The sequence below is a fragment of the Arachis hypogaea genome, chromosome 9, assembly GCF_003086295.3.
Source record: "Arachis hypogaea cultivar Tifrunner chromosome 9, arahy.Tifrunner.gnm2.J5K5, whole genome shotgun sequence".
Taxonomy (NCBI): Eukaryota; Viridiplantae; Streptophyta; class Magnoliopsida; order Fabales; family Fabaceae; genus Arachis; species Arachis hypogaea.
Genome location: NC_092044.1, coordinates 52364513 through 52370512, shown reverse-complemented (window position 1 = coordinate 52370512; position 6000 = coordinate 52364513).

The following is a 6000-nucleotide window of genomic DNA, read 5'->3' as shown; positions in this document are numbered from 1 at the left end:
TCTCTAGAAACTCCTTTCTGAGTGTATCCCAGTTGGATACATTTTCTAGAGGTTGAGTGTAGTACCACTCTCTTGCTTTTCCTTCAAGAGAAAACGAAAAAGCTTTCAGCAGACATGCAGTTTCATCAGTGCCATCACGCCTAACAGTAGAACAGGCTGCTTGGAAATCTCTTGATAGGCTCTTGAGTAGGTAGGCCATGAAACTTGGGCATCAAATTTAGCAGTGCGGTCTTTATTTCAAAATCTGTAGCTACCACTGGATGATGCGCCTGAAACGGTTGCATTGTAAAATCAGGGGCTCCTTCCTCCTAGATGGTAACTCTCCTAGCTGCCATGTTTTCTGCACGCAAAACAACCGAATCAGTAGAACGGGGGCTGGTTTCTTCCTCAGACTCACTTTCAAATCCGCCCTCAGAGCGGATTAACCTGCGCTGTTCTCGCCTTATTCGTGAAATTGTTCTTTCAATTTCAGGATCGAATATTAGCAAGCGCGGATCAGGAAGTGAACGTGACATTTGACGGAAGAAACATGCAGCTCATAGTAGCAAAATTAAATAAAAATGCAAATAAATAAATTCTAATTAATAAAATTAGCACTCTATTGTAACTCCCCGGCAACGGCGCCAAAAATTGATGGGAAGCAGAAGCTGGTGAATTAAAAATTATTAAAATGATTATGTTGCAAGTATAGTTCTTAATTCACCAAAAATCTGCCTATCAATTTAGAAATATGTCACAGAGAGTTTAAATTAAAATTACTGGGAGTTTTAAGTCCCAGGTCGTCTCCCAACGAGTTACAGAGAAGTGTGCTATCTTATTAATTAGATGTTCAAGAAGTTGAGTTGAGTAAATTGGGATTTAAATTGAGGGAAATTAAATAATATGAATAAAAGCCTTGACTGGGAATTGATTGGTTGGGATCTCTATCATTGATGGAGTGATTTTTAAGATTAATTTATAATTAATGGTTGCTCTGTTTGGTTATCCTTTACTAGGTAAGGGAAAGTCAAACAAGTTGAATTACTGGATCTGTTCACAAGTTACAACCCACTTAGTTCAAAGGGATTGGCGTCGGTGACAGGATGGTAATTCAACAGTTAACCCAATTACAAATTTTCTTTCAATCCTTCCAACTCAAGAGTTCCTTTTTAATCAATTCCCCATCAAGTAATGAAACTACTCACGTATTGTAAATAATAAATCCATAAAACATGAAAGGGAATAAAAAAAGACATAGTTATTGAAATTGAAATTGAATGAAAAAGAAATAATCCTTGCATTAAATAATCATAAAAGTATCTGAATGACAAAATTAAACAAAAACAAGGAATATGGAAGAATAGAACCAAGTTAAGAAGACAAACTAGAGTGATGAAGTCTTGATGAGGAAATAACTCTTCTCAATGTTCCAATGCTAACATCAATTAAAAATTAAAATTAAAAACTAGAGAGAAAGACCTAAGAGAGAAAACTAGATCTCCCAAACTACTGAATGAATGTCTGTTGTTTCTGCATATTCTCTGACTCTAGTCTGCTGTTCCGGGCCGAAGACTAGGCCGAAATAAGGTCCAAAATCGCCCCCAGCGAATTCTACAGATTATGCAGATCGCACATGTCACGCAATCGCGTCATCCATGCGGACGCGTCGCTTGCGCTTTTTCCTCACCACGCGTTCGCGTCATCCACGCTACCGCGTCGCTTGCGCTTTCCAATCCGCGTGGTCGTGTAAGCCATGCAGCCGCGTCACTGCGATTTGCGCTCCTTCGCGCGGTCGCGTGAGCCATGCGACCGCATCATTTCTCGCTGGTTATCTCCTCAAACTCTTGTGTTCCTTCCATTTTTACTAGCTTCCTTTCCAACCTCCTACTTATTCATGCCCTATAAAACCTGAAACACTTGACACAAAGATCACGGCATCGAATGGAATAATGGAGAATTAAAATTAAATAATTAAGGTCTCTAGGGAGCAATTTTCAAACATGTACTAAATTTAGGAAGGAAATCTAAATGCATGCTAAATTAATGAATAAGTGGGTAAGGATCATGACAAAACCACACAATTAAACACAATATAAACCATAAAATAGTGGTTTATCATCCATCCTCTTGGCACTTTCTTCTTGGGACTCTTTTCTTTTCCAGGAGGTAGTTCAGGTTTTGGGGCCTCAATTTTTGGAAGGTTCTTGCTGAGAATCTCATATGGAGGCTGTGGTTGTAGTTCTTTCTCACCTCCTTGAGCTTGTTGCAACACTTCCACCTCTTTCTTTTTTTCCAGCATGATTTTAAGTGCATTGGAAGTGTCTCATTAGGTGCCTCTTTCAAGTTTGTATTTATGGAATCAATCTTCATACACTATTCCTCTTGGGTGGAATCTGGCAAATTCTTGAAGACATAGAACACTATATGCTCTTCATGCACCCTTAGCATCAATTCTCCTTTTTCAACATCTATAAATGCCCTGGTAGTAGCTAAGAAAGGCCTCCCTAGAATGATGAGAGTGTTGTCATCTTCCTCTATGTCTAGGATGACGAAATTAATAGGGAGGAGAAATTTGTCTACCTTTACTAATACATTCTCCATAACCCTAAGCGCTTGTTGAATGGATTTATCCGCTATTTGAAGGCCTATCTTTGTGGGTTTCAATTCATGAATTTGAAGCTTCTTCATCAAGGATAGTGGCATCAGATTTATGCTTGCACCAAGGTCACAAAATGCTTTCTCAACCATCGTGTTGCCTCTTGTACAGGGGATATGAAAGCTCCCTGGGTCCTTCCTCTTCCGTGGTATTCCTTTTTAGATGACAACACTACATTCCCTAGTCATCACAACCATTTATCCTTCTTTCAAGGATTTTTTCTTTGTCAGCAATTCCTTCATGAACTTAACATATAGGGGGCATCTGTTCAAGTGCTTCAATGAAAGGGATGTTAATGTGTAGTGTCTTAAATATCTCCAAGAATTTAGAGTATTGCTTCTCTTTGTTCTCTCCCTTGAGCCTTTAAGGGTATGGGAGCATCGGTTGGTATGCTTTCACTACCTCCTTCTTAGCTAACTTCTCACTTTATGTTGAAGCTTCTTGCTCTTGATTTTGCTCCTTTGCCTCTCTTTTTAGGCCTTCTTTGTTGTGCTCTTCCTGAGTAATGGCTTCTATCTCCACCTTCTTCCCACTTCTCAAGGTGATTGCTTTACACTCCTCCCATTTTATGGCTTTTCCTGTGTCCCTTGGGTTGTCTTTAGTGGTACTAGGAAATGTTTGCTTCTCACCTATCTCTGTGATATGTTTAGCCATTTGTTCCACTTGTCTTTCAAGGTTCCTCATGGTGGCTTCATGTCTCTCTTGTCCTATAAGCAAGGTCTCTTGCCCCTTGGCCAAACTTTGAGTAGTCTGAGAAAGTGATTATGTGTTTTGGGTAAGGGCTTATAAGGCTGCCTCAAGACTTGAGATTCTGGTTTCATGATGGTCAATGGGTGGTATGATAGGGTATGATTCTTGTTGTTGGAAGTTGTTTGGAGCATTGGTGTGAGCATTTTGTGAGTTAAATGGTAGTGTGGAAAAGTTATTTTGGTGAGATTGTGAACTGTTATGGGGTTGCTGATATGTGTTTTGTGAGTTTCTTGTATTGGTTAGTGTTGTTAGATGAATGATTTTGGTTGGTTGTGTTGCGGGAATGGTTGGAGTTGTTGTTCTTTTGCCAATGATTTTGATTGTCACCCCACTTCAGGTTAGGGTGGTTCCTCTATGATGGATTGTATGTGTCACCATGGAAATCAATTTGAGAGGAGTTTGAAGTGTTATGCATGTATTGAACTTATTCTGGCTGCTGCTCAATGTTGCTTGCTTCACTTTGACTCCATTCAATTGAAGGTTGACTTGTTGTGCTCACTGAGGCTAATTAGAGGCCATCTATTCTTTTCGCCATCAACTCCATTTGCTGCTAGATTTATTGGTGCATCAATTTGTTTTGTGCCAAGATAGTGTCCATTCCTTCTAGTTCCAACAAACGCTTCTTTTGAACCGGTTGGCATTGTCTCTGATAGGCATAGAAGTACTGGTTGTTTGCCACAATATCTATGATATTCTGGGCTTCCTCGGTTGTCTTCATCAATTATAATGAACCTCCTGCAGAGTGATCCAAGGACTCTTGAGCTTTTAGAGTCAAACCCTCATAGAAGTTCTGAAGTCTATCCCATTCACTGAACATCTCAGGTGGGCATTTCCTAATCAAAGCTTTGTATCTTTTCCATGCCTCATATAATGATTCTCCATCCATTTGAGTGAATGTTTGCACCTCTATCTTCAATCTGATGATCTTCTGAGGTGGATAGAACTTAGATAGGAACTTGTTCACCAAATCATCCAAAGTGTTGATGCTTTCTTTGGGGAATGTCTCCAACCATTGAGATGCCTTGTCCCTCAAAGAAAATGGAAATAACAACAACTTGTAGATGTCTGGATGTACTCCATTTGTCTTAACCGTATCACATATCCTCAGAAAAATGGACAAGTGTTGATTAGGATCTTCAAGAGGTCCTCCTCTATAGGAATAATTGTTTTGCACCAAAGTGATAAGTTGAGACTTCAATTCAAAGTTATTTGCATGAACATTAGGAGTGAGTATACTACTCCCACAGTTTCTTGGATTTGGGAATTGTAGGAAGCTAGAACTCTCCTTTGAGGTGGGCCATTATTGTTGGCAACTCCCTTATGTGGGTTATGCAAATTGCCCTCCATGACTTGGTCTTCTCCTTCTGAGTCCTCTTCACCAATTACCCCCTTTTCTCTTGCTTTCCTTCTTAGTCTCCAGAGGGTTCTCTGAGGTTCAGGGTCAAAAGAATTGGATGCTTCTCTCCTAGCTTATGACATACAACACACACAAACCAACAACACAAGTGAAGCACTCTATTGCTAGAGTGAAGTTAAAGTTAATGAAACAAAATCTCAAACAGTTAGTGGGCTTAACAAATAAAAAGAAAATGCCTAATCTAGACTACCATTCACTTAATCATTGTTAATCTTCCCCAATTCCCGGTAACAGCGCCAAAAACTTGATACGTGAAAATTAGATTTCTCACATTAACCGGCAAGTATACCGGATCGTATCAAGTAGTAAAACTCACCGGAGTGAGGTCGATCCCATGGAGATTGGTGGATTAAGCAACTTTAGTTAAATGGTAATTTAGTTAGGCAAACACTTTTGTGATTTCATGAGATTTCAATTCTTGAAAGTAATTACAGAGAATTTAATGACAAGGAATTTAAAGAACTAAAGTAAGAAAAGAAAATTAAATGACTGAATGTAATGGTGGAAACTTAAAATGCATGAAATTAAAGGCTGAAATGTAAATGATATAAACTTAAATTACAAGAAATAAGAGTGCAGAATTGTAAAGAGCAGAGAAGTAAATCGCAAGTAATTGAAAGTGTAATGTAAATGGCCGAAATGTTAAAATGCTAGAAGATAAAAGGGAATTGGGTAGTGGGTATTCAAAATAACTAAAGATCAATAGAAATGAGAATTGATGGAAGAGATCACTAGGGATCAGAGATGTAAATTCTCATGAATTGATGGTGATCAGTTCCTTCTCAATCATGGGGATAGATCCTTGGCAGATTGTGAATAATTGACTCCCAATCTCTTGGTGACTCAATTTCTCTTAACACAATCAATTGCCACTCTCGTGATCTAATTGTTCATGAGAAGAGATGAAGTTTAATAACTAATCCTTAATGCCACACAATTCTCAGGATGTCAACCAAGGGTGGTTACATCATACATACCAACCCAAAGTATGTCAATCAAGAGAATTATGAAAGGATGAACTCTAAACTGAATTCTATGACTTCTTTTTCAAGTTCATCACAAAATTCAAATAGATCTAATCCCCCTTTTGGAGAAACCCACTTGAATTCAGAAGAAAAGAAAGATGGGGTTTAGTGAATCATTGCTCCAATTACAACTACAATTGCAGAATGGAAATTAAACTAAGTGTAGATAAGAA